Here is a 17,800-nt window from a genome sequence, read left to right on the forward strand (position 1 = left end):
CAGCGGACTTTCCAGCCGCAAATCTGATGGACTTTAGATTTGAAACATGCTTCAAATTTTTACGTCGTAACTCCGCCGGACCCAGAAATCCGCTCGTCTGTATGCTAGTCCGACGGACAAAAACCGACGCTAGGGCAGCTATTGGCTACTGGCTATCAACTTCCTTATTTTAGTCCGGTGTACGTCATCACGTACGAATCCGTCAGACTTTTGTGTGATCGTATGTAGGCAAGTCCCTTCGTTAGAAAGTCCGTCGAAGGGCTGTCGGACGGGCTGTCGGACTTTTGTAGCCGAAAAATACGACAGTGTGTGCGCAGCATTAGCTTTTGAACAGAGCAGTGAAGAACCTTGGCCATGTTAGAATTGTTGCATTTGACCCAGTGTGGAACGATTTTTCCCATTTCTTATCTCAGTAACAAAGGGCCATAGAAATCAACAAAAGCACAGTAAAAAGAGAAAGGGTTAGCACCTCGTCATATTTTTTCATATTTTTACAGTAGTTATCTTCAGCGGGGAGATTCCCCCGACTTCCTGTTCTGAGGACAAAAAAGTTAGTTTGACTGGTGCAATGGCTTGTGAGAAGGATTTTCCCATAACAGGGTATCACAATAAATACACAGGAGGGGATACAAAAATGTGTCACTACTCTAAAGTTTAGGAAAAAAATACTAAATGCTTCAGTTAAAAAGTAAGTGGGGGTAGTTATTCAGTTTCCATCATGCTCGTGGTTTCAGATCTATATTTCATAGTTGGCAGTATGTTTTTTTTACAGGTGCCCTAATGTGTTAAGATAATTTATTGATGTTTGAGAGGTATTCCCAACGCAATAGTAATAGTAAAATTTGCCAATGCCCCAGATTTTTCTAAGCTTATATGAAGAATATAAATCATATTTTATCCTTTAAAGTGAACCATAAAATAAGTCTTTTATGGTGTTGTAGAAAAAAGCAGTCTATTGTATACCTAAAAACTAAAATGCCACACCTCCAGGTGTTTTGATTAAAGAAATAAAAAGCTCTGTTTTGTTTCATACACATAGAACTCTTATCTCTCAGCAAAAAGTTTACAATGCATGACAATTTCAGCCTACTATTCCAACATATAAGGTAAAGTTCAGTCTACATGAACATGCATTGTATTCAAGTTCAAGAGGTTCTCCAACATTTCTTCCTCCCTGCAAAACATTAGCATGTTGAACTTCCTTAGGAAAATAGGAACAGTACTTTTAAGTGACATGAACATAGACATAGCCATAGACCGGAAACAGGAATATTAATGAACTAATATGGTTTAAACCTAGAGAATTAATACTAAACACAAAGCTAAACAATGATTTAGACCACATGGTAACTTGCTGCACACACTGTTTAGTTCATATGTAACAATGACATCTAGCAAAGTGAGTGAAGCAAACATTTTCATATAATTCAAGGAGCAAGTCCAAGCAACACGCAAAATCAGTCAGTGAACTGTTAATGCCAGCTAGCAAATACAGCCATAGTGTTAAAAGCATAACACTGCCTTGACTGGTAAAAACGATACTCTGGATTTAACATTTTCTAAACTACTAACCTTTAACAATTATGCAGATCCCATAATCCACTGGTCCTTAGCAGCATACTTGTCCTGGTCAGTGGCTCAAAGTATTAAAACTAGAAGATGACATGACAGCCAGGCAAGTAGCCTTTATAAAAGGAGGCCAGTAGTGGCAGCACCTTTATTTTTCTTATGACAGATGTACTATAACTTGAGTTTTCTTCAATTTGTTGCAGCCAGATTTCACATCTCCCAACACAACTTCCCATCCCTTGGTTTTAGAACCAGCCAGATACAACCTTCCAAGTCAGGTCTGAATCAAAATTTGTGGCTGTGAGAAGCCTCTCAGCAGTCACACATGTCAGGTTGTCTGTACATAAGAAGCTGGAAGTAGCTAACAATGGATATTTTTTTTTTAGGAAGAGCTTTCCTACATTACCAAAAACTTAAAGTAAAGGTGTTAGCAGAAAAGAAAAGGTGTTACCAGATTATGGAGAGAAGACTTTTGGGGTGCGTCAATACACTACAGCAATGCCTGATTTAAACACTAAAGCCCTGATCATGAAAGCTTTGGTTCCTTGCATGTATCTAGAAAAGTATCAATTTTTAATTTCATGGAAATTTCAAACCATTTATTTTACTTTTAACTAAATAGATCCATAGAATGCTATACGGGATTAGGTTAGAGGGTAAAAGTGGTCAACACTGTATTTAGATCAAAGACACATAAATGACATAGCCCATTAACTGCTGCGGGTGTTAAAGCAAAACCTGCAGGACTAGTACAGTAAAGGTATCATTGTGGTTGAACAATAAAACCCTTCATGATACTTTGGTCTATATACAATTTTTGGCAATACATGCTTATCTCTGTACACATACTAGACCAGCAGGGGAAGCTTAAAGTGAGAGGATCCACAAATTACTCTCTGGTGTCAGGGATAACCTATTTAAAAAAAAAAGAGGTAAGAATCTAGTTTTCTGTTTTTAGATAATTGGTGACTTAAAGGTGCATCCTCACTGTACCCCAATGTCTGTGTTCTGCAGAGAAGAATGCTTCATGTAACCTGGATCTCTGTTACAGAAACATAAGCTGACAGTTCAGGAAAAACATAGACCTCTGTCTAGGTTAGAATGTAGGTTCAGACACAGCCCGATAGACAGTATAATCACTATGCCTAGGTAACCTAGATTAGAGTTCTGTACCACTAGACTGGGATTAAATCATGAATCAGCAAAGTCAACAATAAACAGTGCATATAAACATTAACTGCAATGTGAATAGTAATACAACTAGTCTAGAGTGCGCTCTAGGAGAATGGCTAGGATATGGTGCAGTGTCCCCTGAGAGGTACCTCTAAGCAGAAGTAATAGGTGAATGTCTCTGTGTAGCAGCTGTAAAGGGATAATCTTACATAGTTACATAGTTAGTCAGGTTGAAAAAAGACACAAGTCCATCCAGTCCAACCATAAAAAAAAAAAAAAAAAAAAAAAAAAAAACCGTACAATCCAATATACCCAATACTATACCCATCTTTAGTCCCAACTCTTCAGCCAGCTAGTGTTGGGGCCCAGTTGTACCATTTGTGCACATGAAAACAGTCCCAGTCAAACCTGCAGTCAGAAATATGGCTACTAGATGGCTGTATGATCAGTTTCTAAAGAGCTCTGTGTCTCTATAGCAGCAGATAGTAAATCCCCACAGCAGCAGCTCATCAGTCCAAGTGATATTGCAGCTCACTATCCAGTAACGCACAGCAAGTAGTCCACTCTCTGCACCCAGGTGACTCTGGGTATCAGCACACCTAGACTCAGCACTCTAGTTCCTGTTCAGGCTGCCATTATGCACAGTGGCGGTGCACACTGGACAGCAATGTGCATTCTCTGGGCTCCCACATGGCAAGAGAGCTGTGTCATGTACAGTCTGGGAAAGTGCAGCCCTTTCCCCTCCTTGTCCTGCAGGGTCTGGTGTGGGTTGTACTTCAGGCCCCATTACTTTACAGTGGGCAGCAATCCCAAGGGGGAGGAGCAGGGATCAACACAGCCGGCAAGACACCAAGCTACAGGGGGTAATGTAACCTCCTAATGAAGGATTGTTTAGGTGCACACTGTTCTTGCATTTGGCCTTTCAGCAGCATGCAGCTCCAAGAACAGTTGGTAACAAGTGAATATCCCACATTGAGCACCTCAAAACTTAACAAAAAGGCCTCATGAACATACATTAAAAGCCCACAAAAAACACCTGAAAACACCACCCCGATACAAAAGCCCATATTTTAAAAGGGGGGCCTTGGAGCAGAAAAAAAATTGCACTGGAGGAGACAGCAGCCAAATGTGATCACTGACCTGATATCAACCACAAAATCATCAATCAGAATTGAAAGTACAGTTTACTACTTGATCCCAATAACTCTCTATGCAGTTTGTCAACTTTCCCTGCAAGAGCTTTCAATTAAATGACACTATGGTTGTTCTGTGGCCCCCCTTTTATAGTGATAGGGCTTGCTTAAACAAGCAAGCCCTTTTTGGCCCTTCTAAGCCCGCAGGTCATTGTTCAAAAGACTACGCGGTGCATTCTGGTTTAAAAAATTCTTCTGGGCGATTAGGCACCTAAATTTGTAGGCAACACAAATCTCAAACCTGCATAATTTGAACCTATGGTAGTGGTAAACTTAAACCTTTATCCCTAAGTTGAAAACGAGATTCTTAAAGTGTAACTAAAGACAAAACTAGAACGCTTGTCAATTTATATTGTGGTCTGTGTTACGGAGATTCTCTTTTTGTCCTGTTTACCATTATCATTGAAAGTAAAAGTAAAAGAAAATCCCAAATTCTGGGTTGTCCCCAGAAAAGTAATAGAGGGGAAATCTTCCAATGGGGGCCCAAGGAGTCCCCTTTATTTTTGGAGGTTTCCTCTCACTTTCTGTTTGGCTATAGGACAGGAAGTGAAGGGAAATCTCTGCAATGGGACACAGAGGAAAAAAAAAAATCTGACATGGGTAATAGCCCTCACTTGCTTTATCCAAAAATATTTAATTTTTTTCCCTATAGTTCTACTTTAACTTAAAGACTGGAAGGGGCAATACAAGCAACGACAAGAACTTAGAATGTATGTCCTGAATCTCAAAGTAACCTAAAATTGCAACTTTAATAACGTGAGCAAACAAAACATACTTATGTATGTGTAGTACTACGAATGTGGATTGTATATCATAGTACTATCATCTGTGGTACAGTATAGAATTTGAAGAATTCACCAAATTGCACTATGTCCTTAAAAAGCAGGCCCATATACACCAAAGCTGCTGCCTTCAAATATTCCATGAAATTAATAAACACAAGGAAGTGCTTATAAGTATCTAAACCGTATAAAAAATCTTCCTTACACAATGTGTAATAAGTGATAAAGTATATATCTATATATACACTACCGTTCAAAAGTTTGGGGTCACCCAAACAATTTTGTGTTTTCCATGAAAAGTCACACTTATTCACCACCATACGTTGTGAAATGAATAGAAAATAGAGTCAAGACATTGACAAGGTTAGAAATAATGATTTGTATTTGAAATAACATTGTTTTTACATCAAACTTTGCTTTCATCAAAGAATCCTCCTTTTGCAGCAATTACAGCATTGCACACCTTTGGCATCCGTCCACAACACTTTTTTCCAGTCTTCCTCTGTCCAATGTCTGTGTTCTTTTGCCCATCTTAATCTTTTTCTTTTATTGGCCAGTCTCAGATATGGCTTTTTCTTTGCCACTCTGCCCTGAAGCCCAAAATCCCGCAGCTGCCTCTTCACTGTAGATGTTGACACTGGTGTTTTGCGGGTACTATTTAATGAAGATGCCAGTTGGGGACCTGTGAGGCGTCTGTTTCTCAAACTAGAGACTCTAATGTGCTTATCTTCTTGCTTAGTTGTGCAACGCGGCCTCCCACTTCTTTTTCTACTCTGGTTAGAGCCTGTTTGTGCTGTCCTCTGAAGGGAGTAGTACACACCGTTGTAGGAAATCTTCAATTTCTTTGCAATTTCTCGCATGGAATAGCCTTCATTTCTAAGAACAAGAATAGACTGTCGAGTTTCAGATGAAAGTTTTCTTTTTCTGGCCATTTTGAGCGTTTAATTGACCCCACAAATGTGATGCTCCAGAAACTCAATCTGCTCACAGGAAGGTCAGTTTTGTAGCTTCTGGAAGGAGCTAGACTGTTTTTAGATGTGTGAACATGATTGCACAAGGGTTTGCTAATCATCAATTAGCCTTCTGAGCCAATGAGCAAACACATTGTACCATTAGAACACTGGAGTGATAGTTGCTGGAAATGGGCCTCTATACACCTATGTAGATATTGCACCAAAAACTAGACATTTGCAGTTAGAATAGTCATTTACCACATTAGCAATGTATAGAGTATATTTGTTTAAAGTTAGGACTAGTTTAAAGTTAGCTTCATTTAAAAGTACAGTGCTTTTCCTTCAAAAATAAGGACATTTCAATGTGACCCCAAACTTTTGAACGGTAGTGTATATATTACACACACACAACAAACGTGAAACATTCATAAGTGGCATGACACACTATAAATAAACATGAATAAAAAAAAATAAATAAATAAAAGAGAATGTTAACAAACAAAAAATGCTGTTTATCTTCTACCATCACCATAAATATATCAAATGCTATAATGCCAGCAGCCAAAGGAAAGCAGCTCACTTTGTTTTTTGACCCCGAAAAATGAAATGTCAAACATCGCTCAGAACTCCACCCACGAAACACTGCTTCATGGGGAATGTGATAAAATCGCACTGTTTTACTTTCTGTTTTTTTGAGAGGTAAAAAAAAATAATTTGATTATCACCAGTATGGTATTTGTCACCTAAAAATGGTGAGAGAACATAACCTTTTCAAGTCTGTAACAGACCTACTGAGGAAAAAAGTAGATTTTTTTTTTTTTGTTTTGTTTTTTTTTAGTGGACAGGACTATTAAATGTTGCTAAGAAACTTAAAGTGTATGCCAGAGCAAAGTTTTAAAAAATACAGTACATCTGTTCAATAAATGCACATTTCTATCTATTTTATCCCTTTAAAGACCCTGCAATTACAAAACAATATGCATGTTAAAGTGCAATATATGCACTCAGCTAATTAATCCTGTTGTCGTCTGACAACATATAGCATTTGGTGCACTGTTTGGCTTCCGCCCTACATAGTTGTCTTTTGCTAAACTACTCAAACCCTCCTACTCTCCTCATGTCTACAACATGGACACTAAATATTCCATAGTTCAAGAACTAGGAGGGCTATTTAGACTCCTTAAGATAAAATAGGAAATGTAGACATGATTTTTGACACGATCAGGTTTTCTTTTTTGTAATTTGTTCTACAAGTGCAAAAATCTACATAGCCTTTATTTACAGAAGTTCCTACCAAGAAAGGAAGACCAATCATGAATTTATTGCTCCTTAACCCGTCAAAGAACCAGTTGGGTATTGTAGGTCAATTATGTGCAGATCATATTATCTCTGAAGCACAAAAGTATGTCCTTGTTTGTACTGTATAAACACAATGAAGTCTACTTTCCTTTAAGGTACTGAGATTTTTTTACTAGTATCTTAACCCCTTTACTTATCCACAGGAAACAGATTATGATTCTTTCCTTTCCTGCATCAAAAAAACTGATGACAACACCATCTCCCTATCAATGCCAGATGGCAGCCATCGGACTCTATAAAAACAACCAAGCACCACTTCTGGACGTATGCCCATTGCAACAATTCCTTTTATTACAAGCTGGAAATGGCAGGCTTTGTTGGGATTTATTAACGCTCTCACATAAAAAAAAATATTATGAAAGGGTCTCTAGAACATGTAGAATCCAGAACGCGTCAGGAACTGGGAGATATATGTGCAAATGATTTGCTGTCATTTTAAGAAAATACCTTTTACATGTCAAAGTGGTACCATTATTTGGTCCTAATAACTGGACACCTAATTTACAGCAGTTTTTTAATCACAGTGTTACCGCCTATTTAATACAACACATCATAAAGAAGCTGTAATGGATTAGGAAAGCACAGTGGTGGAAGTGTATGAAAAAGCCAGTAAATTCATATATTTCCATAAAAAAACATTACAGTCATACACATGACTTTCTGTTCCTAACTTGTGCAAAGTGCTGTCTCATAGCAACCAATCTGAAATAATACTTGCACGATTCAATGACACAGTTGTACTAAAAACTGGAATTTGATATGACGGCACTGAAAACTTCAATTTGACTGGCTGCTGTGAGATATTACATGAAATGATACATTGAACTCTTTACTTTCTTTAAAATATGTGGTGCCCCACTGTGTCATGGGTAGGATGAGCAGTTGTAATTTTGTGTAAGCCCCAATAAGCAAACCTTGATCACGTCAATCTAGTCAAAATAGTATAGCTATAGATTTTCTGGGATCTCTGCCTGACTGACCTTAAGAAAACAATCACTGATAGAAAATACCAGAAAATGGGATTTTCTAGCGTACAAAAATGCACATTTGATTGAAACAAATGTGCATATTTATGTACAAATTTTCATAACAAAATACTTTTCTGCGGTTGGCTTTTCTGACCATAATCTCATTTCTAACCTGTACAGCAATTCTAAATCTTTTGATAAAAATGAACAATCGCTGACTAAAAACAAACTTTAGGAGTACACAGTACCATTGCTATGTGTACATGGATGTCTTTTATGCTTCTTCCTGGCCAGTAGGGGGGACTAAAAATTTTCTGCCTGCTCTAGGTTACTCAGTGGTTGTCTCTCCCCCAGAGTTGTTCACTTGCTTATTCTGGGACAGCAGAACACATTGAGACACAAGTAAATGAATGTATTCAGTTAACAAAATTTACATTTTACATTGTAGGCATTTACAAATGCCTACAACGACTGTGCACCAGTCTTCTCCGTGCAAAATTCTTCAGTTTCAAGATGTTTGTACGTTTCCTTGCATGAACTACAGGTTTCAAACATCCTCTACAAATTGTCAGTTGGAATCAACTTAAGGCTTTGAATAGGGCAGTCTACACTCATCTATTGTTTTTTTTTTTGCTTTTCCATGGTGGATTTGCTAATGTGTGTCAGATCATTATGTTAAAAGATGAATTTCTAGTTCAACTTCAGCTTTTGTACAGATGGCCTCACATTCTTATCAGCCACGCTATAATATGATGCATATTGCATAGTCCAATCATGACTGTGAGCTGTCCAGGCCCCAAAGCAGCAAAGCAACTACAAACCATAATATTTCCACCACTGTGCTTCACAGTTATGAGGTTATTCTCCTGCAATACTGTCTAAAAATGACTACTGTGACCAAGCTATCTTTGAACGATCAATCTTCAGCACATTATTCATTGGCAAACTAATCTTGCTCTGTTTCTTGAACAGTTGAGGCTTTTTCTAACCACACCTCTCATGCGGGTTGAATTTGTGCAATCCATTACAGATGCATGCACTTTGACCCAAACTGCTGCATGCTACCTGAACACCCCACAATGAAATTGATGTTTCTGTTGACTTCTTTTAGCATCAAACTGTGAGGCTATTGGGTTGGATATGCTTTCCTGCAGTCCCTAGTAAGGATGAGCTCAGGTGTGTGTTCGCAAACAGCACGTGCAGACATTTCCCGATCTCTGTTGCCGCGCATCGGGACAATGTCTTACTGCTTATGATTAGCGCTCTGCAGTGCCGACTTTCTGGCGGGCTCTGCACGTGCAGTTTGCGAACACGCCTGAGCTCATCCTTAGTCCCTAGTTAGGGACTGCAGGAAACAGGGTGCCTTGGAGGGGCCTGCAGCTTACGCATGTATTTGCAAATGTGCGCAACTAAACCAACTGGTCTTAACGCATATTGTTAGACAGGTCAACTCGGTTGTTCGCTGGCTGGTTGGTAAGTTTGAGCTTGGAAATCCCTTTATATTTGTTGGATATTCTAGCCTGGGCAGTCCTGGACAAAAAAGCAGTTGTTTGAAATCTAAGCCACCAGTAGATTGCACGTTCCTTACAGTAGAGTGAGGATTTTAAATTATTTGGCAAACGTTTTAAACCCTTTGCCACACTGATAGCCATTTACAACTTCCTTTTTGAGGGCCACAGAAACCTTAATCTTAGCATGATGACACCACACAAGTCAATGGCTGAAAACACCAGACCCTAGATGTTCAAGGTTTAAATACTAGTTGCACCTCCATAGTCTCTAAAGAAAGGATTGGCACTTCACCTAAAATCCCGGATTCTAATGTCATGGATTTGAAAAGATGGTAACTGTAGGCACGTACTTACTTTTTCCATATAATAAATCAGCATTTTGTTAATTTAGATCATGAAAACAAATACATTATGTAATGTGTCATTTGGTCACCTTTGTTTTAGGCACTTTTTGAATCTAGATCTGTTTGTTCCTCTGGGTAAAAAGAAGAAACAAAAAAATTGTCGTTGCACCCGAGTACACAGTAACCTCCAGTATTCTCATAACCATCAGAGGTTCTCCATTCTGAACTCTACAATGCACTATGTATAAAAATCGATCCATAACATAATCTCTTTATAATGCTTGAAAAAAAATTTTTGATTTTTTTTCCCAATGGTAAATATCGTTTTATATTGTTCACAAGGCAACAAAATTATTCCTATAGCTTGATGTACAGGAATTTGAATTTTTATTCTGGCACATTGCTACTTCTAAAAAAAGATACTGGAAAGGTAGTAAATTGCATATAAGTTGCTCTCTGACTACTATAAGCAAAGAGCTTATTAAAGTAGAAAGCAGATTGTTAAATGTGGAACTTGGAATCCCTAGTGGTGTGAATAATGTTTGGCATAGATGCTATATGGTAATACTATGCTTACTAGCAGTACAATGTATAAAATGTACAGCATAGCATTCAGAGTGAACTAGTGCAATGTATGTAACATTCTGAAATACATACAGAATAGGACAAATTTGAGCATGTGACACCCAGCACAGTGTGCAGAGCAGTGTGGTTTAGAAAATGTGACACACTGCACAGCCAGGATAGGCACACCTTTGCTAGCATATAGTAGACATGGAGCTTTCTATCTACAATGCAAATCACATGCAAGGGAGTGTGGGTGGGTGGCTTACTTAGGAGAATGCAGTCTGCACTGGGTGCAGAGAATCTCTAGGGGTGCAATTTTTTTTTCTGTGTCGCATGATACTGCAGTGCAGCGCTTCTGCTTAGATGACAGTGGTGGTTCAGAGCAAAGGGAAAGCTCCTTCGCTGCTTCATAGGACACAGTCTAGTGGAGAACTTACCCTCACTCTAAACTGCTGATGCATTTGGTAAGTTGAGGATGGGGCTGTAGTTTGTACTTGGGGGAGGGAGGAGCTGTGCTGGATAAAGGAGTTTGTACTGAGTGGGATCTGTAGTAGAGGGTGTCTGTACTGGGGAGTTTGTACTGAGGTGTCAATGCTGAGGGTTGTTTACTTGGGTGTCTGTGTTGGTGGGCTGGGGCTGTCTGTCCTGAACAGTCTTTGTAGGAGTAGGTGTCTGTACTAGGGGGCATGTGCTTTGGGGGGGGACTGAGGGGGTGGCCCGAGAGTGGGGATGTAGTGTTGAGAGCATTTATTTGTACTGTGGGGGAGATGGGCTTTAGGGAGCTTTGTAATGGATGAGGGGCTAATTTTCAGTTGTAATATATATAGTGGTCTTTGTGTAAGGCACACCTGAGCCCTGAACTCTGTGCTACACCCTCCTTAACACTCTCTGTGTTACCCACCACTGCAGTCTGAGCATCTATCTATCTACTCTTGGCCCGGACACTCCCTGTGCCATCTACTCTTGACCCTGTACTCTTTGCATGACACATTCCTGGCCCCTACTCTATCTGTGCTATTCACTCTTGGCCCCTGCACTTTGTGTGCAATTCATTCTTTGCCCCCCTTCACTCTCTGCATTACACACTCCTGGCCCCTGCACTCTGTGCGATATGCACTGCTGCACTCTGCAGTGTACACTCTTGAGCACTGCACTATCTGCGTTATGCACTCCTGGCCCCTGCACTCTGTGCAATATGAACTCCTGAGCCATGCGCTCTGTTATGCACGCCTGAATGCTGCATTCCTGACCCTTGCGCCACTCCTGACTATGACACGCTGGGGTGTATATGACATACTTCTGACCACTGCACTCACTATATTATTTTACCCTAAAGTGTGCAAGAAAGCATATGTAATAAAAGAGTTTTATTTTTTTTAAATTATTTTTTTGATGTTTGTACATGTCTGTAACACTCTCACTTGTGACACAGTAACTAATACAAATTGTGGCAACATGGACAGTGTTATTTGTGTTCAGTGTATAGAGGGGAGTAGGCTCACATTTTATTTAACCTTGTTCCTTAAGCCCTTCCCACTCTGCAATTTGACCACACCCACAATTCAGCATGGGTTAAAAAATTTTATCAGCCCCAGGTACCAGACGTGCTAGGTACGTTTCTGGGTCTACCCCTCATAACCCGGGTTTCTTCTTTACCATAGCTATTAGAAATCAATAGCTTAGCTTACGCTAACTGAGTTCTTCTTAACTTTTGTACTCTTGAATGTGGTGTTGCAAAGGCATCACATTATGCAGAACAATTTTGCTGTGTAAATTGCTCGAAGGTTAAAGACATACGAGCTTAAGGCTTTATCATTTACAGAATTCCATGATTCTTAATAGATAATCAAGTGTTCACTGCATTAGGTGTTCTACTACAGTTTGTCTGGAGATAAAACCTCACTGGGGACTGAACACCAATAATTGGATTGTGGTTTGATAAGGGAATATAGTCCATGAGACACATTCATTTTTTTTCCGTTCTCCATTTCTGACAAAAATGCTTTTTTCCTGCAGCACTCGGTCTATGATGCTTAGTGTAAATGTGTTTTCGGTGTCCCTGTAAGTACATTACATTTCAGATGAAAGCACTTAACAGTGCAAAGTAAATTTTTAATTTTTCTCAAGCAGTTCAGTTACTTTACAGTAACGGGCTCCGAGAGGGTTTTTCAACTCTGTTGATCAAACAAAAAATGTATATTTTATAAAAATCTGCCTGGAAACTCTATTTAAAGATGCCAATGTATATCTTTAGTGTGTGCAGATGTTTTTTTGGAAGAAGCACGTATTCACATCGTTTTAGCGTTTCCATAAAGCACATTAAAAACAAGTGTGTGAACACTCTCAGATGAAAGTATCCAACACTCCTGAGATTTCCAGTGGAAAAGAGCTGCCTGAATTCTCTCCAAGCAGACAGGAATGCCCGTGATTGTGAGGCCTGAGTAAATAAAAGAGGTCCTTATTTCCTAATTTTGCTGGCTGGCCAAACTGCAGCAGTCTCTGTGTTGCTGCCAAAAGGGATACAAAAACTGGAACTACACCCAACAGCTAAAGGACGATCTTTGTTAGCCAGCCAGACTTTTCTGACCATCTTCTGGCAATAAAACTGCCATATCCTGCAAGAAAGACCTCCATCTAGAGTTTGATCATTCCCTACTCTGTCTAATAGGACTATACAACAGATTTTGCCTGTGCTGCGCTGGAAGGACAGCTGGAAACACAGTTAGTGGCAGCACAACACCTGTTCAGTCATATTTATGGCAAAAAACTACTAGATAACAGTTTAAACTGCAAAGCCATACCACAGGAGATATTCTATACAAAGGAATTAAAAAAAAATCCATGTTCAAAGTACTGTTTCGCCAGTCGCAGCACCGCCAATCTCTACAGATAGGAAATATCACAAGGATGCTATTTGGCTCTGTGCTGTGTCAGAATTATTGGTTGGTAAGGGTAAAAAAAAAAAAAAAAAAAGAAAAAAAAACCAAGCCAATATTTGTTTCTTGCTCCAGCACAGAGAAAAGCAGCATTGTATACATTAATAAAACAATAATAAAATATGGTTAGGTTTTTTTCCCCTTTCTTCCATTTTTAGAACACAAACATGTAGAATTGTAGTACAAGGCTGGCCCAAAACTAGCATTGAAGAAATGCTGGCATTTGCCAAAAGTGCTAGTGAGCCTTAAAGTAACTGCAGGCTGTTGAGAGCAATTGAAGGCTGTTCAACCTTGAAACCTTGTGTTATCTGTAAGGTTGCCACATTTTCTGGAAATCATACTAACCTTCCTATCTATTTTCTCCTAATAACATTCGCAACAAGACCAATTATTATCAGCTTAATGGCAGCCCCAGTTACCTACAATATTATTTAATGCCAGTAGTGAAAATATTAGCGCTTTACTGTCGTCTTAGCGGCGCTATTCAGCCGCTAGCAGGATGCTTTCAACCCTCGCTAGCGGCCGAAAAAGGGTTAAAACCGCCGGGAAATCGTCGCTGCAGCGGCACTTTGCTGGCACTGCCCCACTGATTTCAATGGGAAGGAGCGCTTTAGGAGTGGTGTATACACCGCACCTACAGTGCTGCAAAGTTGCTGCTTGCAGCACTTTTATTACCATCCTGCAAGCGCACCGCTCTAGTGTGAAAGCACTGGGGCTTTCACACTGGAGAGGCAGGAGAGGCTCTTTACAGGCACTATTTTTAGCGCTGTAGTGCCTGTAAAGCGACTCAGTGTGAAAGTAGCCTCAATAAACTATGAGGGTGCTGATCGGTGCCGCTAGTTCATTGAGAACTAGAAGTCGTATGCTGCAGTGGAAAGCAGGATTTGTAGTTCATTCATTCACAGATCTCTGTAAATAAATGACATTACTGTGGATGCAGAGGCCCACAGCCATTTTTAAAAGTGACAGTGGCTGCGGGTGAAGATCTCTTGTCTAAAAGAAAGAGCCGGGCAGAGCGCTTGTCACAGGCAAGGGGGGAGATCGGGGAGTGCTGAACAAGTTACGAACTAAATATTGAAGTACACTGTAACATGTTGAAAAAGTTAACTTAGCCTTTTAAAAAAAATCTAAGCAGGGATAAGCACACAACAACACTTTCCGACAGTTCAACAGTAACAGTAATTTGTTGAACAGCGGGCAAAGAGAAACTCAACCATAGTTGGTGGGTACTTGAACACAGCTGTGCACAAGGGTAACTAAATAGTAATTGCCAAATTTATAGGCCTGCAGTAGAAAGGTACAAATCAGTTTAGTCCACAAAGATAGAAAAACCACTAGTCATAAATTAGCTACAGATTGGTGGATAAGAAGCAGTAGCCCAACTATAGCCATAGCAGCTACTCATTCATGGAATATCCAGAAATTAACCTCTAAATCAAGAATGCAGTCCATATTGCACACCATACAATGCAGAAGCATATTTGAAATAAAAAGCTTCCAACCTTGAAAAATTGAAAAGCAGGTCTCTTTTTGGCACATAATATTTGGGCAAAGGACATACCATTGGCACTTCCCAATCACTTGGACCAAGTTTTAAGCCAGAGGAATTTTTACGTAATCTGAATTTGGCTTTTCACGTTTTTTTCCCCTTTACATTAGGGTTGAAAACAACCAAAGAAATAATCTGAAAGATTGGGTGGATAAAATAATAATAATAGAGCAATATAACAGGTAATACTTATTTATACAGATTTTTATACCAGGGAAAAGATTGAGGAGGTATAAGAAGGATTTTGGTCCACAAGAGGACAGTCTCTTCAAATCAGTGACAGTTTGTAGCGAGTAGTGTTTACATTACTTTTTTTTTTTCTAATATGATTATAATGCAAGGTCTGATTTAACTGCCCTTTAGGGACTCTGTATCATGTATGTGATGTATCGCATAGAAATTTTTTACTTAAAACGATCTTGAACTTACAATAGATATTTTCTAAGCAGCTATAACAAAGTGATTTACAAATCCTGCACATCTAACATCAGGGCATTTTCTTCTTCTTGGTGGAACCCACTGAGAGCAAGACTTATAGAAACTAGTTATTTCCCAAGATTTACTGTAGCTTAATAACAGCAGTTTAAATATCAACTGCTGTGAATGCTGTAGGAGTAACAAGAAACAAAATGAAGAAGTTGGAAAAGTACGTAAGTGATTCAACACCACTAATGATCACGTTCACCAGTAACTGTATGCTATCTCTTGACATGTGCTAATTGCATGCATCATAGGACTGTTTTAGCACATCACATGGGAGAGCAGCAGCCTAGGAAAACTAACCTATCTTATCCCAGGTTTGCTGAAGATTTCTCATTTTCACTCAGATTATAATTTGGAGAGTGGTGACAGCTACTTGTAATCTCTGGGGGGGGGGGTCCAAAACTCAGAACAAGTCAAGTGAACATTGAATTGCGTCATTCTGTTAAACACAGGCTGATTTCAACAACAAAAATCCTTATTAGAATGGTCAATATTAATTCCAACTGCAGTTTCACGTCAACCAATGCCTCTTATTCTTGGGCCGGGCCATCAACGATCACCTATGGATCTCAAATATACTGTAATAGCATATGGTTCAATTAAAGCGTATCTGTGGACAAAATATAAAATATTATATCTGTATCCACGTTATTTCAATTTCTAGCCTACTTCTATTAATCTGTATGATCTTAAAGTGGTAGTAAACCGCAGCCTATTTTTTTTTTTAACCTGCAAGGTAAAGGCATGATGTGCCAAAATGCATTGCATACTAGCACATTATGAAAAGTGTACCTTAGAACAAAGGCCTCCAGTGGCGAGCTGTCTCCGCTGATAGGGCTTTCATCTTCACCAGATCTTCCTTACAGGTTTGCGTCCTCCGGCCTTCTGATTGTATGCGCTGCACATCCGCACGGGAGTCATGGACCGCAGCACGGAGCTCTGAAGGGACGCCATATCATGACGTCACTGGCAGCATGCAGTGTGAATATCTCCGAAACCGTGTAGGTTTCGGAGACATTCACTGTACCGACAGGTAAGCCTTATTATAGCCTAACCTGTAGGTACAAGTTCAAAAACAGGGTTTACTTCTACTTTAAGTATGTAAGCTCACTTTGTGAAGATTCTCATGCATTTACCTCCTTGATTTCTATGACACATATTCACTATGACCTGTAAGTAGGCTGTGCTGTGCAACGTTTCACAGAGCCTGCCCTCTGAACTATGGACATCCTGAGAGGAAGAGTTCTGGGGGCGGATTCAGTACAGAAAAGCAGGAAAGTTGTTGAAAGAGGTGTTTAGCAGACAGGCAGAACTCCCAACATGAAAAGACATTTTTCAGGTAAATTTATATTGGATTGTCAAAAATAACTTGTTTATATTATTACAATTATGTTATAAAATAAAAGTGTATACTCCGATCATAGAATTCCTTTAACTTTTCAATTTTCACAGAACCTTCTAAAAGATCAGCCTGTGAATGGACATAGAACTTTGTAGATGAGTCTTGCCAATTTCAGGAGGATAAGCTAATTATTAGGCCTCATGCACACTGGACATTTTTGCATAGGAGTGTCTGGCGGGTTTTTGTTTCTTGCCTTCAAACGTTAAATGTGTCCATGCACACATAGGCTTTTAGGAGCATTTAGGGGCAGAAGAGTTTAGAGGCAGGAAAAAAAAAAAAAAAACACGTCAGTGTTTAGCGCTTCAGCATTTATTAATTTCAAAAGCCAGAATAAATTAAAAATTCTGGCCAACTAAATAAATGTCCAAACACCGCTAAACTGGTTTGAAAACTCATGCTTGAATGCTGATATTCTCCTGTCAGGAGAAACAGCCTTTTACAATAAACTAGTGTCCAGGAGGCCTTAAAGTGTTTGTTATCTTAACATTTCATATTCCTGATATGAGCCTGCTGTACCATCTACTTGTATGAGAAAGTATCCAGTTCTTATTGTATTGCTTCCTTTGTGTGAAATCCCTGGTTTTCCAGTCAGTCCCTCCATTTTCCTATTAAAAACTAACCACACTAAGCAGGAGAGCACACCCTGGTCAGTTTGCTAGCTATGCCAGGAGCTCAGCCTGCTCTCCTCCAATGATCAAACTTCCCCCGACACGCCACCACTGCACAGCCTTTCACTGGGAAGCTCAGTGTGCTGTTGCTTTTTCTCCCCACAGCTCTTATGCAGCTGAGAACAGAGGGAATGTGATCACTTCTAAAAAAGGGGGTATTTATAATGTATTTTTATATCTATACACAAATGTTTTGCCTTTCATTTCTCTTTTAAACTGAATAGGTTGTTTTACAAGGTGATCTCTTTCAATCCCTTTAAAATCTCCATGGCTACTGTTTTAATAAAACTTGTGCGGAACAATCTGCTGGTGAGGACCAATTTTCCCTGAAAATAAAACATTG

The 17,800-nt window shown here is 39.4% G+C and overlaps 1 protein-coding gene across 6 annotated transcripts in view; it reads right to left on the reverse strand.

Annotated features, from left to right (window-relative positions):
* The window catches only part of ZNF521 (zinc finger protein 521), a 474,304-nt gene that overhangs the window by 282,297 nt on the left and 174,207 nt on the right, over window positions 1–17,800 (reverse strand). The window lies entirely within an intron of this gene.

This window comes from Aquarana catesbeiana, linkage group LG05, assembly GCF_042186555.1.
Source record: "Aquarana catesbeiana isolate 2022-GZ linkage group LG05, ASM4218655v1, whole genome shotgun sequence".
NCBI lineage: Eukaryota > Metazoa > Chordata > Amphibia > Anura > Ranidae > Aquarana > Aquarana catesbeiana.